This window comes from Cornus florida, unplaced genomic scaffold (assembly GCF_030987335.1).
Source record: "Cornus florida cultivar Cherokee Brave unplaced genomic scaffold, ASM3098733v1 CherokeeBrave_3.0.0_Hap2_Chr06, whole genome shotgun sequence".
Taxonomy (NCBI): Eukaryota; Viridiplantae; Streptophyta; class Magnoliopsida; order Cornales; family Cornaceae; genus Cornus; species Cornus florida.
The window spans coordinates 59,132,332-59,155,346 of NW_026775576.1; the positions used below are offsets into that span (position 1 = coordinate 59,132,332).

The 23,015-nt window shown below is 33.1% G+C and overlaps 1 pseudogene; it reads left to right on the forward strand.

The window, feature by feature from the left end:
* Positions 1-7,381: 7,381 nt before the first annotated feature.
* The window catches only part of LOC132311616 (isopentenyl-diphosphate Delta-isomerase I-like), a 33,878-nt pseudogene continuing 18,244 nt past the window's right edge, over positions 7,382-23,015 (forward strand).

Consider the following 23,015-nt stretch of genomic DNA (forward strand, 5'->3'; position numbering starts at 1 on the left):
CTCCTCAAGTCAAATGTAGATCTGTGCTCTAGCATTGAGAGTCTGCATGTCTGGAGGGGAATATTTGACTAGGGAGGTATGGAATTTGGTACCCTGAATCATACTGATCTTGAATGTCTCTATAGCAGTCTCAAGATGGCAATCTGCTATTTCCGAGGCCTCCATATTGAATTTGGATAGGTAATCCTGTAGCGTTTCTCCTCTCTTCTACCTTATTATGAAGAGGCTAGAGATTGTCTTCTTCTGCTTCTTGTTTCCTCAGTATTGTACTAGGAACATAGCGCACAAAGTTTCATGGATGGATTTGTGTGGCCTATTCTTGAACCATTTCAAGGCGGCTCCCGTTAAACTAGTCGGGAAAACCTTACACATGAACGTATCGTTGTGATTGTCTAGAGCCATTTTCTGTGAATAGTGGTCGACGTGGCGAAAAGGATCTCCTGTACCATCAAACTGAGTGAAGGAAGGCATGGTGAACTTCTTAGGTTTATTAACGAAATATATGTCGTCGGTGAGCAAAGTCTTCACTAGAGAGTTCTTATGCTCTTTGGCCATCTCGGCGAGTGTCTAAATCCTTAGGAGCCTCTTCTCATCAAAGGCATCCTAGGCGCCAGCGCCATCCCGAATACCATTAGACTATACCGTAAGCTTACGGCTGGACTCGGCATGTTCATCCTGCATGCGACGAGGATGGTTGTCCGAAGCGACCACTTCGGTCCTTGTCTTCTGCTCTTGCTGAACTTCATTAGGCCGAACCTTGTTAGGCTGAACCTCATTAGTCCGAGCCTCATTAACTTGAGGTTCGTTACCAGGAGGAAGGTTTTGATTAGGCGGAGGTGCTACCGTATCACCTGGTGGTGGTTGTGGTGCAATCTGGGTCATCGTTGCTTGCAAAGCATCGTTCCTCTGCTAAAGCGACACAATCTGAGTTGTACTGGCCTCGTTCGCTTGACGAAGCATTTCGAATTATTGCAAGAACTCTTCTCGCATCTTTGACATTAACTCCATCTGTTGATCAGCTGCTGCTGCGGATCCTCCAATTGACATTCTGGATCGTAATAACATAAACGACTTGAACTACTTGTGAGAGTATATTTCTATACAGTTCCCACAGACGACGCCAAAATGTAGGTGCAAAATTTCTCTCTATAAAAGAAATTATACAACTCACTCAAGATGAAAAATAAATAACAAGAAGAAAAGCGTATATTGCTCGATGCCCCTTATTGGAGGTCTCTGCCTCTATTTATATACAAAAAAGGTGGTGAAATTATGGTAGGACTCGCCTTGCTTGTCCTTTAATTCATTCCATATACACCATTCTTTACAAATAGGATTCTTTCCTTTACAATTCTTTCCATGCCAGACTTTCCCTACATAGAACTTTCCTTCTATGTTGGATCCTTTGATTAACAGGACTAGTTCCTTCTTTAAATGAATTTGGGCCGCATGCAACTTGGTCCACATGACTTCGTTAATGGGCTGGAAGTTAAACATTAGCGACTTTGGGCTGTTGGCATCTTTATCCGGGCTTGAACAAGGCTGGGCTTTCGTAAACAATCAAGAGATTAAAAATAGAACTTATATTGTGGCTACGTGGATGACTTTTATTGGAGGGGGGATTTTTCCCTCCACAATAATCTTATAATTATTAATTTCAATAAGGATTGTAACGAAATTGATTGCAATAAACAACTTATATATATTTACATTCAAATTTATTTTTATTTGAAATCCATCTATTTGTCAAATATAAAACTAAATAATTGTAGCAATTTTTTTCTTCCAAACATTTTTAATTTATACATTTAATAGCATGTTTATAAATAATATGAAAAATAAAAAAAATGAAAATAAATCTATGCGATAAATGAGATTGCAAAATGATATTGTGACGAAATTTATGTGGTTACCATAAACAATTTAAGGGACAGAGTAACAAAATTATATATATACATATACCTTGTTAGTTATTATCTAGATAATTTCATAAATTTGATTGCATAAACTATGTTTGAATTATTTAAAGAATACTTGGTTGCCTCAAAAGTTATGTTTCTCATAATTAATTTTGTCAACTTCTATTCGATCCGTAATTGTTCATGCCTCTTAGCAAGACAAAGTTACAATATAGCAGCATACCCATCTAAAATAGTTCCCTGAAATGGAGATATTGATGAGAATTCTACCTGAAATGGAAACGATAGTTTTTTGATATTTTTGAAGATAATATTTACCTACTCATTAGTGAGTAAGTGAGTAAGAAGTTTATACATACATGATCAAAATTAGTGAAACACGTTTTCCTATATAAAAAATAATAAACAATACTTGTGTCTTTAGCAAAAGTAACTTGAGAAGTGTCCTAAAATAAAAAAATGATAAAAAAAATAAAAAAATTGAATGCTTATGTCCATCCAAAAGGATGGAACTCAAATCCTAATTTAACTGTCTCCCCTCTCTTTCAAACTATTTCGGTTAAATTCAAATTTGCTAATACTGAAAATTTTAATTTTTAGCTTTCATGGTTTAATATGTAATATTTATACATACTTATCAATTATTTTTACCTAAATACACCCAATTATATAAAATCTGGTTTACATGATGATTTGATAGAATATTTGTTGATTGCAGGATAGATTATTATTGTTTATTTCTTGTCTTCTTTTTCTTTTGATAGAAAACAAATATCTATAATTATTTTTTCTATTCATTCATTTAGAACTTTGTTTGTATATTGTAATATTATTTTATTTAAAAAATTTAGTTAAAATGTTTTTTTCCGATCAGATTCTCTTCTCATTTACTTATGGACAAAACTAAAAGTGTGAGAGGGAGTTAGATTTGGATCGTAAAAATAATATATATATATATATATATATATATATATATATATATATATATATATAATTGATGAGAAAATTTTAAATTTTATTAAGTGGTTGCTCGTTATATTAATGATTGCATTTAGATTTATAATATTTTTAAAAAATGAATAAAAATTATTTTATATATATATATATATATGAAAATATATATAGTTTTTAGCTTTACAAAATATATAATTTTCTTATCCCAAACAAATAAATTGCAAGTATTTATAAAACAAGAAATTTATTTAATTTTTATCCCAAATAGATAAATTTTTATACAAATTAAATAAAATGGTCATTTTACCTGATCTATTTATACTTATTAATTTATTATCCTAAAATAAAGTTCTTATTATCATTTTAACTATATTTCCACCTATAATAGTACGAGTGTTTTAGGGCCTGTTTGTTAACTGTTTTGCTTTGGTATTTTTGTTGCAGGGTTTCATTTCAGGCTCAAAAATATGTTTGGTAGCACTTGTTTTGTTTTAAACAGTAATAAAACATTGTTTTAAACAGTACTAAATTTGGGCCCAAAAGTGAAACACCAAAATGGTATTTTTTGTTGTTTCAATACTGTAACCCAATAAAAAGCAATGTAGCGGATGAAGTAAGGGCCCATTTGGCATGCGTTTTACTTTAGGCATTTTGTTTTTGGCTAAAACAGAAACAATGTTTTTACTATTGCGGTATTTTGGCAAAAATCGGAAGCACGTTTGGGAACGATATTTTGTTGTGGAAATGTCGAAAACAGAAACATGAAAAACATGTTTGGTAAGCCATGAGTTTCAAGAATTTTGAAAACAAAACATATTTGGTAACTTCAACTGTTGTATAAAAATAAAAAATAATAATAAAAAAAAGAAACAGAAACAAAAAACATGTTTGGTTATCATTGTTTTTAATTTATTTTTGTAAATTTTAAATATATTTATAAATTTATTTCTATATAAATAGTATATATATATTTTAATAAATATATTGAAATTTGAACACACAAACATATATATATATATATATATATAATTTGACATGTAGAGTTCCATCTTTTTACTATGTTCTTATGATCTAGATATTAAGATCACCTTTTTTATTTCTAATCCATTTATTTGGAGTCAAACTTCACAAAACATCTATCAAGGAGTCATAACATTAAAATAAAATAAAATAAAATAAAAAAAAAAGCACCCTGCTAGAATGGAAGCTTGCAAGGAAACTTCTCAAATCATATTCATTCTTCTGTATTAGGAAAAATGACAAAGAAATTGAGAACAAATTAAACAGTAGATTAAATTAAATATGAAATATAATTCAAAGTTCAAACACAATTCACTTCATTGTTTACAAATTTCAACAATAGGATTCAAAAACAAAGCAAAAGATGCTTAACAAATAAAAAGATGTTTCCTTATGTTTTCCTTCACTGTTAGGAAGGTATCAGAAAAACTCAAAAGATTTTACAGGAGACAACTTAAAAAAAGCACAAATTTCACTTCCATGGAACAAGTTTCAATAGTAGGACACGTCATCTTCATAACAGCACACATCACCATAACAGCACACTTCACCTTCAAGAGAGTATCAACACACTTCATATCTGCAATGGTAGAATTTAAGTTGAAAAATATTAAAAATAATATCAGTCAGTAATAGTAAAAGCAAAATAGTAACAACAAAAATGATATACAGTACATATATATATTACAAGCCCACAATAGCAACAAATATATTACACAGAAAAGAAAAAACACACCAACAGTTTCAAGAAGATTAAGAGTGCCCAAGAGAATTCCATATTCGATCAGCAATACTATTACGCAACTAATTCATTTCTCGAAGATGAGCCGAAAGCACATGCTCAACAATCATATCAATCTAACAGATTAATAACAACACTCTTAATTAATAAGAACAAAAATATTATTAAACTAGGAAAAACTAACAACTTTTGATACAGGATTCATGAATGTTTATACTATTAGATGCCATAAATAATACTCAAATCTATGGCTTTCTTACCTTCAGCTTAAATGCCATAAATAATACTCAAAAAGTTGCTGTGTAGATCAAAAGGGAAAGGAAGAGGGAAATATTTGCTGTAGCATACTGGAATTTCATAAGTATGCTCGTAAAGGTGAAAGTTGCCAACATTTGAAGTTTCGTATATTTGTACATGTAATATGAGATAAAAAGGCGTTATGTTTCCAGTTGTGCCCCCTTTGCCAAATTTTATGGGCTTAGACAAATTTTGTTAGCCTAGCTGAAAAGTTGTTGCTAGTTGAAGATGAATGGCCTGCTAAAGCCTATGTAGCGTCAAGTGCTCAAGAAACAAGATTCTATTATTGTTGTTTTGGCTGTGACATGATGTATTTATGAATTGCCAAACTTAGAAACGATTTTTTCATGTAGATTGGAATGAAACTATTTGTTGTAGATGCTATATATATATATAATTGGAGATTTTGAAGCTACTTGTTGAGCATTTGATTTATTTTCCTGTTGAAATGCCTTAATTTTTCGAATGATATATGGGATTAAACACAAATTTACTCAAATCCTATTGTTAAAAAATAAAAATAAAAAAAGGTCGAGGAAAGTTTCATAATTTTGGATCATGCTACAAATTTATTATTTTCCTTAACAATCATTAACAATTTTTTATATCTAGAGCACAAACTTCTCAAGTAGATATTGAAATATCAACAGCTCAGCTATGTTGATCTAACTAACAAAAAAAATTAAATGAAAAAACTAAAGGATATTATTTTCCAACTAAGATGATGAAAACCTAATCTAGTGCTTGAAGATGGTAGTCTGCCTGTCCTGAAAGTTTTGGCTGTTATATAATTTACAGTAGTACTTAAAATTTTCATTTAAAGCTCCAGATGCTGTAGAAAGTCAACAAGATCTCCTTGTGGAACAATTTTCTCTTTTGCATGGCACAAAAGATTCCATTATCTGTCTTAAAATCACTTAAATCAAAACAAACGTGCCCATCCTAGAATCTATTCTTTATAAGGATTTGGTCAATAATTTTCAGTCTCTATTTTCCAACATCAGTCATTACCAAATGATATCATTTAACATGCAGTCATCCAAATCAAACTGTAAAATAAAAAATATTGACCCAAAGGAAAAGGACCAACACTGTAGTTTCATCGTTTGTAAATTGACCCCTAAATTGATTTTTCTTAAAATACTACTAGTTAATCCTCATTTTGGTAATACTCATTCTCCAAACATGTAGTTAAATGCCCAACACACTATATTGTATAACATGGTTGACCCCATATTTGTCCTACAACTTGATGATGACTGAATAACGTCCAAATCCAATTAGACTCCTATGGATTAACTACACATATACACCTAAGTTTGGCAGGGCATTTTGACAGAATTTCGTTCAGATAGTAACATCTACTGTTCTCCAAATATTGGATTCGTAAATTCCTCCTTAATGTCATAATTTGAGTTTCATTTTTGAAGGATTTTGATAATAAGTTAAATATTCTGAATCAACTAGTAAAATATAGACATGTAAATACATTTATACAAAGAGGGAAGCAGAGTGTAAGGTAGAGAAATTAATAGATCATGGAACCATGAAAATGCATTATCGTGGATTGACTACCTATAAGGAATAGGAGATTATTAAGAAAACAACGCCAAATTGCAGCAATGGTGAATAATATTGCAGCATATAGTTTATGAATAAATAGCGAAATACAATTTGTTAAGCCCAATTTGCATTAAAATTAATCCTTCCAAATGTGTAGCCAAAAACTATTAACTGACAAGACTACCAAAATCCTACATAATCAACCGTTACTAATACCATGTCTTGTTTTCTTACAAAACCAAAAATTGCTTTGCCCTTTGCTTTCAGAACCAAGATATACACTAAGAATGCTAACCAAACACTGTCAAAAAAACTTCAAAGCCCCAATAATACTACACTATTGATAATTGATAACAAATTAAAGCTTGTAGTTTCACATATTACCAAACAAGACTTCAAACCAAAAAAGCAAAAATTTTACAATCATTGCAACAAAACATAAAAATATAAAGCGAACATGAAACTAACACACCCAAGAACAACTAGGTTTCACCAAGGAGATTCAAAAAAAAAAAATGAGTTAGGTGCAGAAATGAAAGAAATCACCGGATTTGAAGAGAGGACAGTGGAGGAGAACAGGCCGCGAGAGGGAAGATCGGCCAGAAACTTGGAGGCTCCGCCGTCCGGTTGGTTTGAAATCGACGGCGGAGCAGAAGAGCCTTCCATGGCGCCCAAAAGCACAAACCCTCGACAATTTTGATACCAGAGAGAGAAAGAGAGAGAGAGAGTTATAGATTTTCTTTACACAGGTCGCTTATTGAGATGGATTTCCAGGTTGGTTGTAAAATTGATTGATTCTTTGGAATAGAATGGCTTCGTGTCCTGTGTGGGGGAAAAGAAAATCAAGAGAAAATCCTGATTGAAGAAAATCAAGAGAAAATCCTGATTGAAGAAAATCAAGAGAAAATCCTTCTCTCTAAGTCACTCGTTGAACAAACTAATTTAGAATCAAATCTGAGCTTTAACGACTTCGTGCTTGCAGATTTGGAAGTATTAAGTAAAGCAACATCAAATGAAACAACAAAGGAAATGTCTTTAAACAGGAGAGAAATAGAAGACAGAGTAGTCACAGTATATCGCGATTCCTTTTCGTCGCCTCCCAAATCGCCTTCTCTAGGGTTTCAGAGGAGAGAGAAAACATCGGGCCAAATGTTGCAAATCCGCTAAGTGTAAATGGCGGGCGTGAGGAGGAAGGTCAGCGTTTGACGGCGGAGATGCTCTTCCAAAAATGTCAATAGCTACACATTTACAAAGCGTCGCTAATAGGCTCTCTTCTTCATTCACCTCTCTCAAGCCTCCTCGCTTCTCCCTACCCTCTCACCCTCGGAGGCACCGGAAGCCGGAGCTTCTCGCCCCTCTCTTCCCACGCGTCGCCCTCTCGTCGGTTCGTCACCGCCGCTGCCACCACCACCACCACCGCCATGGGTGACGCCGCTACTGATGCCGGCATGGATGCTGTCCAGAGGCGTCTCATGTTCGAAGATGAGTCAGTGACCCCTTTCTCATACTTCTAATATAACAATTTCTTTAACTGTAATTTTATGTTTTTTATTGAGGTTTGTCTTATTTTGATCTTGTTTGGTTTCAGAGAAAATTGGATAAAGGAAAATAAAATTTTTGATCATGAATTACATATATATGTTGAGATAGATGTTGTTTATGTTTCCTAATCATGATATTTACTTTACTTGAAGTCTAATAATTTTGTCTACCAGTTTTTCCCTGCTGAAAGAGTAATTCTGTTATTATTATTATTATTATTATTATTTTTAAATTTCTGTTGTATGATTTTGCTTGTTTTGTGAATTGGAAGATGTGTTTAGAGTTGTATTAAGATAAAGCAATAAACTACAACAGAGGGCATACCCTCAGGTTACAATAAGTTTAAGGACAGGAAAAATTAAACTAAAAATGAAGTCATTTCATTTCCAGAAGCACCCAAATTCTTCTTCTTTGTGTTTTTTTTACCCCTAAATATATATATATATATATATATATATATATATCTGGGTGAGGAATGGAAGGACTTTAGTTATATTAGTTGAAAAGTAGTTTGTGGATGTTTAGGCTTCTTTCCCTATCAATCACTCATTTGCTTTTTAAGATGGGCACCACATCCTTTGTCGTGCCTGAATCTACTGATGGTGATTGCTCCAAAAAGAATGGAAAGAAAAGCATGTCATGGAAGGAGCCAAATTACCAGGTGTCCTTGTCATTTTTAGGGGGTCTAGGTTTTGATATTATGTTACTGAAACCTTCTTTTGGTTTTAATGAAAACGGGAAAGATTTTTGAGATTATGTTGTTTCTCGTTTTTCATCTTCCTTGGATGAAAAGTGAATCCAAAACGATGAGGATGGTTTTCAGAAACATTAATTTTTGAAAAATTCTAAAAGGATATTGGAAATTTCAAAGAAGAAGATGTGGCCTTCATATCTGAAGCCCAAAACCATATGGTCTAAATCCTCAGGTGTTATGCAGTTATGCTTGGTTAGACGTGATCAATCAGTGAGTTGAGGCCCAGTCTAAGGGGAGTAGTAGCAAAGGTGGAGTTTTTTTTGGCACTGATGTGTGACACATAATGACTGTTGCAAGGTAGGGAGTTACAATTAAAAAGTGGTGGTTGCATCAGTTGGACCATTCAGAAAAGCCGGGTGCCTTGGATGAAAACTATGGGATTGTAGACCATGGCGTCTTTGGTATCTTAATTATCTGATTCTGGCTCTGTTTATCTGTTTTAGTTGATAATTTTTCATATAAAAATGTAGAAAATGAGATATAAATGAATTTTTAATCCTTTTATGTTTCTTATCCGCAAAATATAATTTTTATTAGGGAACACAACTTCTAATACCTGAGATAAGGAGAGGATTGTTTAGTTTTGTTCAACATTATGCACTATTAGGAAGGAGCAATTAGCTTTTGCTTTATGGAACTCTAAATATTGAAGGGATCACAAGTAGTTGAATTGGAGAAATATTTCAATCATTATAAAAGTAAAATATGTGTAAATTGGAATATTTTTACTTATCAAAATATATATATATATATATATATATATGTAAATTGGCTTGACTCGTAACTAGCCACTCTTTATATATATACAAAAGGAGTACATCAAGCCTTAACACAAGGAAAGAAAAATAAAGTCAAATTTCCAACAATTATTAAGGAGCAATGATGACTCTTGTTTGAAGCACTTTTACATTTTATGTTGATATCTATCCAGTTGAATTTCAGACATGTTTCTCTGGCAGTTTCCATAAATAATTATGTGTTTTGTCATGCATATCAACTATCCAAATTTCCCAGGCACATTGGTACTACCATATGGCAATATTAAACTGACTTGCTTCGTCTGCTTTTCTTCAAATTTATTTTTTCCTTGGTCAGAGACACCCCTACTTTCGTTTCTCTCAATTTTTTTTCTCCACATGTAAGATTAAAGCTTTATATATTGATTTTTCAGTCAATGCCATTTACTTCCCTGGTTTTAACGACAGTTTCTCCATTCTTAAATTTTGCAGATGTATTTTGGTAGATGAGAACGATCATGTTGTTGGTCATGATACCAAATACAATTGTAAGTAGGATTTTCATTTTGTAACTTTCTTGGGTGCAGCGACTGCAGTTATTTATTTAATATATTTTTTTTTATATAAGTAAAAATTTATAAAAAGCGCTCAAAAGGGAGCGAATCCCAAAGAAACACACAAGGCCAAAAAACGTCTCAAGTCTTTAAAGAGGTCAGAAAATAACAATCTCCTCTACAGATCTATAATCTCTCCCTGAAACCCAACAAAAAAGAGTAAAAATTGATGAGCGCTGAAAAGTGCGCATTTAAACTCCTTAAGCGAGGGTATTTTAGTCCATTTATCTATTTTTATTTACCCGTTTTAGTACTTATTTGTGTTTTTGTCTATTGCAGGTCAATAATGTTAAAATGAGCTAAAAATGGTTTCTTAAGGCATTTTTGGAGTCAAACTAAGTGTTAGTGAGAATTTGGAGAAAAATGAGGGTGATGTTGAAAAATTGCCAAGTTGGATAGATCGAACTTTTTTCTGATCGATCGAACTTATCCCAGATCGATCGAAGAAAAGTGAGATCGATCAAACTGTTCGCGAAAGTTATTAAAAAGCAGATCGGAAGCTCATTTCGAACCAACTCGGGCAAAGCTTGAAATGGAAGATCCTAGGGCCGAGTTCTCACATATTTGGGCTCTCAAAGCTTTGTATATAAGAGGGATTCAACTATTTTTGTAGGAAGATTCATATATTTTTCATTGTAATTTCTATTTTTTTCATTACTTTCTCTCTCTAGAAAGTTAGAGATTAAAGTTAGAAGAAAGAGGGAAGTAGAGGTACATCTCAAGAACACATCTCTAGATCCATTCACACACTCTCTCTAGAGCTTCAAAGAAGAAGAAGAATATGGAGCCATGTTTGGAGCTTACCCTTGAGGGTTTCATGACCATATCTACCTCCTTCATGATTAGCTGGATCCACACTTAAGGCTTAGATGAGCCTTAAGTCTTGTATAATCTAAACCCTTGTATTTATATTTTTAGGGATTTATATATATTGTTGTAGTTAGTGTTCTATTCTTATAAATTTAATGAATCTTGGTATATTTTTATGATTTCTATGGTTTAATTCTTCCTATTAATTCTATAGTTTATTTACATGTCTATGTGTGATTAAATTAGGAATTATTTATTACATGATTCATATGGATTAATCCTTTCTATTGATTCTCTATTTGATTACATGTTGTCTTATGTGTGATTATTTGGGAATTGATCTCTACACTAGATTCTCTATATTGGTTACATGTCTATGTGTGATTAATTAAGGATTTAGTGATGGCTAAGTATGGGTTTTCATTGAATAGGTTTGTCAATTAATTTGATGGATTATACTTACACTTGATGAGTTGTTCTACAATTTAATTCATGTTTGTAGGTATGTAGACAATCTATACTTGATTTGATATTCCTTAGCTTATTATTGCAAATTCCATTATTCTTTAAATTGACGTGTGCTACAATTGTGACTAGTTTGATGGGTCATGCTTAGAATTGATGGGTTGTGCTACACTTAGTTTATTTGTTGGTTAGGTAGACAATTCATACATGAATTTGATGGTCCATACTTAATATTGCAATTGGTAGTCGCATTTTATTCACAACAATGTATTCTCTATTAATGGAAAGTAAGTGGTTAATTACATGAGTTTAGTGGTGATTCCAACACCTAAGACCTCTCTTCATATCTCTTAAATTCCTATATCTCATTAGTTTTTTTTAATTGTATTTTAATTAATTACTTTCTAGAGTAAACAATTAATCTCTCATTTGCAATCTTGTGATCCACTAGAGTTGAAACTAAATTCCAACACGTATAATCCCTTGGGACGATCCCTACTCACTCTTATTATGTTAGTAGTAGTGGTGGTAGTGATTTTTATAAATTTAAATTTGACTTAAAAGGCTTTTCTTGAACCACACATTCACTACATTATTTTGGCGTATAGGAACGGCCGTCGTCAAAATTTTGGCGCTGTTGCCGGGGATTAACAGTTTTGTTGAAATTAGACTAGACAATAGTGTTCATTTGATTGCTTCTATTTTTATTTTATTTTTCATTGTATATTCCTTTCTCTTGTTCTCATTATTATTTGTCAATTAGGTACTTGACTACAAGGAAGGCAAACTTTGGAACTTGAAGCAATCATTGGAGCCTAAAGCTAGCATTGGAATTTAAAGTTGTTTAAGGACCTTTGTGAGCATTTCTTGAAACTCTAGTAGTTTAATTGTTGTACTTCTTTGCATGCTTGTGATAGCCCTTGTTGAGGCTCATTATATTGCTTAAATTTTTGTCCAAGCATCGGCCCGTGTGGAGGCCATTATTTGTTGCATTTGGATTTTGAATGTGGATGGAGCCATTGTTTGATCCAAGTTTGGAAGAAAATTACTTCCCCTCGCCTTATGTCCCTCTACCATATTTTGATCCTTATGAGGTTGAGTCCAATTCATTTCAACATGCATCATCTTATCATGGACTTGACTATTCTCATTATCGTCCTTGTGACTATTACCCTCCCCCATCATTTTATGATGAACCAACTCCACCACCTTCTAGGTATTCATCCGGATTTGAAGAAAAAATATTAGCTTTACTTGATGTGCATATTTCACAAACTCCACTTATTAATTCACATTCTCAAATTTTAGCCAAGCTTAAAGCTCTAGTTAAGTAAATTGCAAGTACTCTTTCTCGTCAAAAGAAGGAGGAAGAGGCAAATGAAAAAATGACAAAAACTTCAATGTATATAGATGAGGATGATGAGAGTGAAGAGGAAGAAGTAACAAGTGAGTTAATGCCTAACACTCTATCTTATATAAAGAAGGAAGTGGCAAGTGAGTTAGTGGCTAATCCAATTGAGTATAACATGATTACTGAGGACTTTCTTTGTTTTGATTATGATTTTATCTTGGCCGTTGATACTTTAGAGAGTGAGGAGATATTGACCACTATAGAGGTAGGAGAGGAGGAGGAGGAACTTATTGAAGAGAACTTTCCTTCTATTATCTCCAAAGACCCTCTTGAGACATGCCTTTTCGAAATGTATAAAAATTGTGGTTTTGACCTTGAAAGCTCCAAAAAGGAAGTGAACTCTCTAATGGACTCCTTAGCTAACTTGGAAGGTGAGGAGATGGTTATTTTTGTGGAAAAGAAGAGGGATGAAGAGAAGGTGTTTCTTGATATTCCAAATGAGTTTTTGAAAGACATTGACTTGCCAATTCACAAAGCAGTGATTCTTTGAATACACTTCAAGAGCATAAAATTGAGGCAAGGCCAACCATGATTGATTTTGTTTTCAAGACACTGGATGAAAGGAACAATATCATCTCTTTCATTTCTTTTCAAGTCATTCTGCTGGAAGATGGTTTCATTGTCATAAGTGAGGCATCAAATGAGAAAAGCGAAAAGAGGATCAATAAGAATGTCTCATATCCGATTTTTGACTCTTTTGATTAGTGAGTTGGCCCAATGTCTTGCTAGAGACGTTAAACACTAGCATTCGTAGAGTTTTCAACTCTATTCCTCTCCCATATCTTTTTATCTTTCACTTCTTTCGGCGTCTAGATATGTTCCATTGAGCTTCATTAAAGATTTCATGCATGTTAAGCATAAACACTAGTTTTTCGTAGAGTTTTAAAACTCTATTCCTCCCTCATTTCTTTTTATTTTTCGTTTTTATGTACATTCTTCCATTCATTTTTCAATCTCTATTCTTGTTACCATCATTGGGGCTTAGCATAGAATTTTCTGCACTTTCATCTCAAAATTAGGCATTTAGAGCCCTGTTTGATTGATCACAAGAGATTTTCGATCGATTGAACATCATCTCTGCATATTTTCATCTCTCTGTTCCATCGTTCGAAGATTCTCTGCATATTTCAAGTCTCTGTGTATCAAGTGAACTTTATTTCAGATCGATCTGAGTGTTCCAAGATCGATTGAGATTTTCCTCAGATCGATCTTCAGTCCATACTTAGAAAAAAATTTGGAACCCAAGAAAAAAGCCTTTCTGTGCATCGTTCGAACTTGTCTGCAGGTTTTCACCTGTTGGATCGATCGAAGCTCCCTTCAGATCGATCTCTGGTTGATCGATCCAAATACTTTTTGATCGATCATAGTGATAGTTCCAAGTCAGGATCGATCATAACTTTGCCCCTCTGACTTTTTGACTTTTTGACTTTTTCCTTTTTTTCTATTTTTATTTTATTTTATTTTTCATTTTCTTTTTCCAAAAAAAATTATTATTATTTATTTGCATTTTTTATTTTCTTACATTTTTACTTCTTGCATTTTTATTTACTTATCTTTTTATTTTTGTTTGTGTACATATTTGTTTTATATAAAAAAATTTAAAAAAATTAATAAAAAAAGGGGTTTTTCAAAGTAGCATTTCGTCTTGCTAGAGACGTTAAACTTAACACCCATTTTGCATATTTCTTGCATTTTTCGTTTTTCTTTGCGTGTTTCAAAAATAAAAATAAATAGTTTTTATTTTTCATTATTTTGTTTTTGCATCCTTTTTTCCTTTTTGTTTTTCATTTCTTGCATTGTACATATTCTTTCATTGCATTTTGAATTCTTTATTTTTCTTTTTGCATTGTGTTCATGCATTTTATTCTTTGTTTTTCTTGCATTTTGTATATACTTGTTTTCATAAAAAGAAAATATAAAAACTTTTCACCGTTGTGCCCTTATGTATAGTCATGCTACTTTCATGCTTTAGTTAAGGCTTGATCTCATATCTCTCTTTCACCTTGTGCTATATTATCTTAGAATGCATGATTTGATTACTCTTATCCCATTTGATAGTTGATGTGAGTTTGCTAGTGTGGTTATTCAAGTAGGTTGTTGATTCCAAGTTTGGGGAAGACGTCTTTCAAATTGGATCATTACCGGGCTTCATGTCTTTTCCACCACGGTATACTCTTTCTATATTTTCCATTGTTCTCATTGCACATTGAGGACAATGTGTGCTTTAAGTTTGGGGGTAAGGTGGCTTTGTTGTATTCTATTTAACTTGAGCTTTAAATGTATGATTGGGATTTGAGATTGATGTTAGTTATGATTTTGATCTTTTGAGAGTTATATTGCTTAAAATTTAAAAATTGCTTGACTTGAGAGTCCAATACTCCTTGTATGCCTTGTGGATGCCATTTAGGAGTAAATTTTTTGAAAGATTGATATCATGTTTGCACTTGTGGTCCACATCATCTTGATTTTGTGATTATTTTAAGATTAACTCTAGGATTCTACACTAGCACAGGCGCACACTAGCATTTATTTGTGGGGTACATGCTTTGTTGATTATTGATTTGGTTATATCCCAATTGAGCTAGTAGTGCATTGAAAGCTTTCATCTTGATAAAAGTGGATAACAAACCCTTTTCATTGAGTAGCCAGGATTCTCGTCTCATCAAGCATTGAATTTCTCGCGCCAAAAGGTGGAAGGCCCAAATTCTAGGTTAATAATTGAATGCTTAAAAAAAAAAAATTGCAAAAGCAATAAAAAAAATTGAGGACTTCTCCCAAAAAGTGAGAAGTGAGAAATGATTAGATGGAGACTGTTTTGATTTGTAGTCTAGTTGATTTGAGCTTGCAAGTTCTTAGGGGTGTTTGAACACCTAATGTCCAAAAGCCATCTGGTTTGGGAGTCATTGACTTAACGCTCGACCTTATGGATCGTTAGAAAGCTTAATAGATCAATATATTGCACCATGCTTTCATCTTTAATCCTTAGGATAAAAAAAATAATAAAAAAAAATAAATAAATAAATAAATAAATTTTGAGTGAAAAGAATAAACGCACCTAGATCAATAAAGCTTTAATAAAAGGTCCACTCTTTGTCTTGATGATCGGTACTAGATTTGTGCGCTAGTTTAAGGGTAAAGATGTGATCATTTCTTTAGTTGACTTAAATAACAACACATTTGATGCCGGTCCACTCAAAAAGGATTCTAGAGTTATTTTGATTTGCATGATCATTTTCTTGATGAATGGAGGACCATACTTGCTTATTTGATGTTGAAATTTTGGGAGATTGCTTGGAAAGGGTTTGAAAAATTGCATACTTGAGGTAGTTTTCTCCCAATGCTTGTTTGTAATATTGGTACCTCTTTTGTGAGATGAGCTTAATATTTGTGGGTATCATTTCTAGAAACCCTAACGAGACTTCACTTGTCCACTAGGGGTAACCTAGGGGTTTAAAATCCTTGTTGCATGTGTTACATGCAATCGTGTTCCCTACGAAAGTGGTGTTATTCATTTATTGTTTTCTAGTTCATAATTGTTTAGTTGTCCATTTCATTCCTTTACTTCATAATTCATTGCTAGGGGCTAGCAATATTTAAGTTTGGGAGTGTGATGAGCGCTGAAAAGTGTGCATTTAAACCCCTTAAGCGAGGGTATTTTAGTCCATTCATATATCTTTATTTACCCGTTTTAGTACTTATATGTGTTTTTGTCTATTTCAAGTCAATAATGTTAAAACGAGCTAAAAATGGTTTCTTAAGGCCTTTTGGAAGTTGATGAGCGCTGAAAAGTACACATTTAAACCCCTTAAGCTTCAGTATTCTACGACCTTTATCTATCTTATTTACCCGTTTTAGTACTTATTTGTGTTTTTATCTATTTCAGGTCAATAATGTTAAAATGGGCTAAAAATGGTTTCTTAAGGCCTTTTTGGAGTCAAACTAAGTCTTAGTGAAGATCCGGAGCAAAAAGGAAGTAATTCTAAGATGAATCAAAAAGATGAGCAAAGTGGAGCAAAGAGGAAGCAAATGAAAAAAAATGGTGACATTCAGCAATTTTCGATCGATCTCAGATCAAGGTTCGATCGATCCAACATGGATCGATCTCAGCACATCAAGATAGATCCAAACCTTGACCCAATGCAAAATTTCCAAAGTTCGATCAATCCAACATTATCTTTCGATCAATCGAACACCTTTGTCCTTATCCAAATGATTGATCTTATCCAGTTGTACCACCGAACCAACCACTTTTGTCCTTTTCCCAAAAATATCTCAGACTTATCTTTATCCAAAAGGCGCAGCCCAGTGGATCGATCCAACCTCAGTTCGATAGATCTCAGTTAAGTTCGATCGATCCAAGTCCAAGGTTCGATCGATCGAACTTCCTCCAGTGCGAAAAAGTTAATTCTCTAGCTCATTAAAAGTTGTCCTTATCCAATCATTGAGAGAATATTGGAGTGCGTGCCAAATCATTTTTAGGGCTATATTCCTGACTTAGTAACTAAGAAAATGACCTTCTATATAAAGGGAAGTGATCCATTTTTGTAAAGAAGCTTTTTATCATTTTATTTCTACATTGTAATTTTTATTTTTCTTTCTCTAAAAAGTTAGAGATTAGGGTTAGAAGAAAAGAGGAAAGTAGAGGCACATCTCAAGAACACATCTCTAAACCCACTCTCTCTCCATCTCTAGAGCTTCAAAGAAGAAGAAGAAGAAGAGGAAGAAGAAGATGGATCCATGTTTGGAGCTTGATTTCATGACCACATCCACCTCCTCCATGATTGGCTAGATCTACACTTAGGGCTTGGATGAGCCCTAAGTCTTGTGTAATCTAAACCCTTGTATTTCTATTTTTGGGGATTTATATATATATTGTTGTGATTGATGTTCTAGCCTTGTGAATTTCATGAATCTTGGTATATTTCAATGATTCATATGGTTTAATGCTTCCAATTGATCATTTCCCCTCTATTCATATGTCTATGTATGCTAGAGTAGATGTTCATGTGCATGTCTCTAGAGTTTGTGTTATTGATGCATGTCTATGTGTATTGATGTTATAGATCTAGAGATTATCAAAACATAGTACTTAATGGAATGCTCTTGCTATTTTCTTGATGGTTCATACTTATTCCTTGATGGATTGTGCCTCTCCCTTAGTTTATTTTCATGCTAGTAGTGTAGATGTAGTGTAGTTGTAGTGTAGTATTAAATGGGAGGACAATTCATGCTTGTTGTTTGATATTCCATGCTTTTGAATGCAAGTAGCATATGTCTCTAACCTTGTGGTGTATTTGGATTGTGAGCTTAATAAAAGGTTAATGGTTTGTTTTGATTTATTGTGTTTTTCACATGTTGTTTAGACAATATATGCTTCATTGATTAGATATATTGTGCCTTTCACATGTTGTTTAGACAATACATGCTTAATTGGTCATCCTTGCTTATTGAATCAACCAATTACACACACACACCAATATTGGCTAGACATGGGTTTTCGTTAAATGGATTTGTCAATTAATTTGATGGTTTATACATGTGCTTAATGGGTTGTTCTACAATTTAATTCATGTTTGTAGGTAGGTAGACAATCTATACTTGTTTAGATATTCCATGGCTTATTATTGCAAATTTCATGATTCTCTAGATTGATGTGTGCTACAATTGTGGCTAGTTTGATGGGTCATGCTTAAACTAGATGGGCTGTGCTACAATTAGTTTAGGTAAGACAATTCATGCTTTAATTAGATAGTCCATGCTTAATATTGCAATTGGTAGTCGCATTTTGTTCACAACAATGTATTCCCCATTAATGGAAAACAAGCGGTTAATTACACAACCTTAGTGGTGATTCCAACACCCTAAGTCCTCTCTTCTCATCCCTTAAATCCCTATCTCTCATTAGTTTATTTTAATTTCATTTTCATTAATTGATTTCTAGTTTAATCGACCAATCTCTATCTTTTGCAATCAATTGGTACGCTAGAGTTGAAGTTAAATTCCAACACATATAATCTCTGTGGATGATCCCTACTCATTATACTTCATTAGTTGTAGTAGTGGTTTAAAAATGTAAATTTGACTAGAAAAGCTTCCAAAACCACAATCTTATTTTGACCTTACAAAGCGACCTCTCGCATTAAAAAGTCTCGCTTTCTAAACGCATTAGGAAGGGGCTCGTCAAATTTTGGCACCGTTGCCGGGGATTAACGGTTTTGTTGGAATTAAACTAAACAATAGTGTTCATTTGATTGCTTCTATTTTTATTTTATTTCCCATTGTATATTCTTTTCTCTTGTTCTCATTATTATTTGTTCAATTAGCTACTTGACTACAAGGAAGGCAAACTTTGGAACTTGAAGCAATCATTGGAGCTTAAAGCTAAAATTAAAATTTGAAGTTGCTTAAGGACCGTTGTAAACAATTCTTGGAACTCTTGTATTTTAATTGTTTCACTTCTTTGCATGCTTGTGATAGCCCTTGTTGAGGCTTATTTCATTATTTTATTTTAAGTCCAAGCATAGGCCCTTATTGAGGCCAATATTTTCTTGCATTGGGTTTTAATTGTGAATGGAGGAATTGTTTGATCCAAGTTTGGGGAGAAATTATATCATTTCACCTTATGCTCATCCATCATATTTTAATCCTTATGAGATTGAGTCCAATTCATTTCATGCATCATCTTATTATGGACTTGATCACTCATTTAATCCTTCTTGTGACTATTACCCTCCCCCACAATTTTATGAAGAACCAAATCCACCACCTTCTAGGTACTCACCCGGATTTGAAGAAAAAGTGTTAGCTTTACTTGATGTGCATATTTCACACACTTCACTTATTAATTCTCATTCTCAAATGTTAGTCAAGCTTGAAGCTCAAGTTGAGCAAATTGTAAGTACTCTTTCTCATCAAGAGGAGGAGGAAGAGGCAAATGAAAAAATGGCAAGAACTTCAATGTATATAGATGAGGATGATGAGAGTGAAGAGGATGAAACAAATGAACTAATGCCTAACACTCTATCTTCTATAGAGGAGGAAGTGGCAAGTGAGTCAATGGCTAATCCAATAGAGCATAACATGATTAATGAGGATTTTCCTTATTTTAATTATGATTTTATCTATGACCTTGCTACTCTAGAGAGTGAGGAGTTGTTGACCACACTTGAGGTAGGAGAGAAAGAGGAGGAACTTGTTGAAAAGGGCCTTCCTTCTATTATCTCCAATGACCCTCTTGAGGAATGTCTTTTGGAAATGTATGAAAATTGTGGTTTTGACTTTAAAAGCTCCAAAAATGAAGTGAACTCTCTAATGGACTCCTTAGCTTACTTGGAAGGTGAGGAGAAGGTTATTTTTTAGGAGGAGAAGAGGGATGAAGAGAAGGTGTTTCTTGACATTCCAAATGAGTCTTTGAAAGACTTTACCTTGCCAAGTGCAAGGCCACTCATCATTGATTTTATTTTCAAGACCGTAGATGACAAGAACAATATCATCTCTTTCATTTCTTTTCATATCATTCTTTTGGAGGATGATTTCATTGTCATAAGTGGAACATTAAATGAGAAAAGTGAAAAGAGGATCAATAAGGATGTCTCATATCCGGTTTTTGATTCTTTTGATTAGTAAGTCCAACGTCTTGCTAGAGACGTTAAAGACTAGCAAAAGCATTTCGTAGGGTGTCAAAAGCCTATTCCTCCCTTATTTCTATTTTAAATTTCATTTCTTGCGACATCTAGATATTTGTTTTGGGTTCATACACATGGATAGGAACTTTGATTTAGGATTTCATGCGTTTTCATGTCATAATTGAGCATTTGGCACAAGTTCGATCGATCTCAAATTTGAGTTCTCTCGATCGAACTGTGGATTGCACTCAACACTTAGAAAAATTTTCGACCTGCATCCACCTACATCCAAATCACCTCTCTGTCTGATCGATCGAAATTCATTCCTACATCGATCTGAAGTCTTCGATCGATCCAATTTTAAAATTCGATCAATCTTGAGTTTTGACATTTAGAAAATTTTGAGCCTGCATCAACCTGCATATTTTCAGCTCTCTGTCAGATCGATTGAACACATTCCTAGATCGATCTAAAGTTCTTCGATCAATCCAACTTCATCATTGGATCGATCTTGAGTTCCAGCACTTAGAAAAAATTCTGAACCCAAAAACCTGCATATTTTCACCTCTCTGTCAGATCGATCGAGCATTTTGTCAAATCGATCGAACATGTCTACAGGTTTTGAAAATTAATTTTTACTTTTGCTTCTATTTTTATTTTTGTTTATATTTCAAAAATCCCAAAAATATTTCTTTTCTTTTATTTAGTTTATTTTAGTTATTTTATTTTATTTTTCAAAAAAAAAAAAAAACGGTTTTTCAAAGAAGCATTCCGTCTTGCTAGAGACGTTAAACTTAGCACCCAAATGACACATTGTGTCATTTGTCTCTTGTTTCATACATGTTCATTTTCATTTTTATTTTTTTATTTTTCTTACATTTTGTTTCATTTTACATACTTTCATAAAAAATAAAAAATAAAAAAAAATTGCATCCCTTATTTCCTTGCATTTTCATTCCTTGCATGTTTATTTGTTTTATTTTTGTGTATGTGTACATACTTGTTATGTCATAAAAATAAAAAATAAAAATGAAAAACAAAAAGTAAGAAAATTTTGTATATACTTGCATTGTACATATTCTTTTTCATTTCTTGCATTGTATATATTCTTTCATTACATTTTACCTTCTTTATTTTTCTTTTTGTATATTGTTCATGCATTTTATTCTTTGTTTTTCTTGCATTTTGTATATACTTGTTTTCATTAAATGAAAAATAAAAACTTTTCACCATTGTACCATTATGTGTAGTCATGCATACTTTAATTGGGATTGATCTCATATCTCTCTTTCATCTTGTGCTATATTGCCTTAGATTGCATGATTATTCTTATCCCATTTGATATTTGATGTGAGTTTGCTAGTGTGGTTATTCAAATAGGTTGTTAATTCCAAGTTTGGGGGAGACCCTTTTCATAATGGATCATTACCGGGCTTTATATCTTTGCCACCACGATATATTATTTCCATCTTTTCCATTGTTCTCATTGCACATTGAGGACAATGTGCGGTTTAAGTTTGGGGGTAAGGTATCTTTATTGCATTCTACTTAAGATGAGTTTTAAATGCATGATTGAGAATTGAGATCCATGATTAGCGATGATTTTAATATTTTGAGGACTATATTGCTTAGAATTTAAAAATTGTATGACTTAAGAGTCCAATATTCCTTGTATGCCTTGTGGATGCCATTTAGGAGTAAATTTTTTGAAAGATTGATATCTTGCTTGCACTTGTGGTCCACATCATCTTGATTTTGTGATTGTTTTGAGATTCATTCTAGGATTCTATACTAGCACAGGCGCACACTAACATTCATTTGTGGGGTACATGCTTTATTGATTATTGAATTGGTTATATCCCAATTGGGCTAGTAGTGCATTGAAAGCTTTCATTCTTGATAAAGGTGGATAACAACCCCTTTTCATTGACTAGCCGGAATTCTAACCTTATCAAGCACTGAATTTCTCGCGCCGAAAGGTGGAAGGCCCAAACTCTAGGTTAATGATTAAAAAAAAAAAAAAAAAAAAAAAAAAGAAGAAGAAGAAGAAGAAAAGAAAAGTTGCAAAAGCAATAAAAAAGTGAGGACTTCTCCCAAAAGGTGAGAAGTGGGAAATGATTAGATGGAGGTTATCTTCATTTGTAACATAGTTGATTTGAGCTTGTAAGTCCGTAAGGGTGTTTGAACGCCTAATGCCATAAAGCCGTCTGGTTTGGGAGTCATTGACCTAACGCTCGACCTCATCAATCGCTAGAAAGCTTAATAGATCAACACATTGCACCATGCTTCCATCTTTGTTCCTATAAAAAAAATGAGTGAAAAGAATAAACGCACCTAGATCAATAAGCTTTAATAAAAGGTCCACTTTTTGTCTTGATGATCGGTACTAGATTTGTGTGCTAGTTTGAAGGTAAGGATGTGATTAATTCTTTAGTTGGCTAAGATAGCAACATATTTGATGTCGGTCCATTCAAAAAGGATTCTAGAGTTATTTTGATTTGCATGATCATTTTCTTGATGTGTGGAAAACCATACTTGCTTGCTTGATGTTGAGATTTTGGG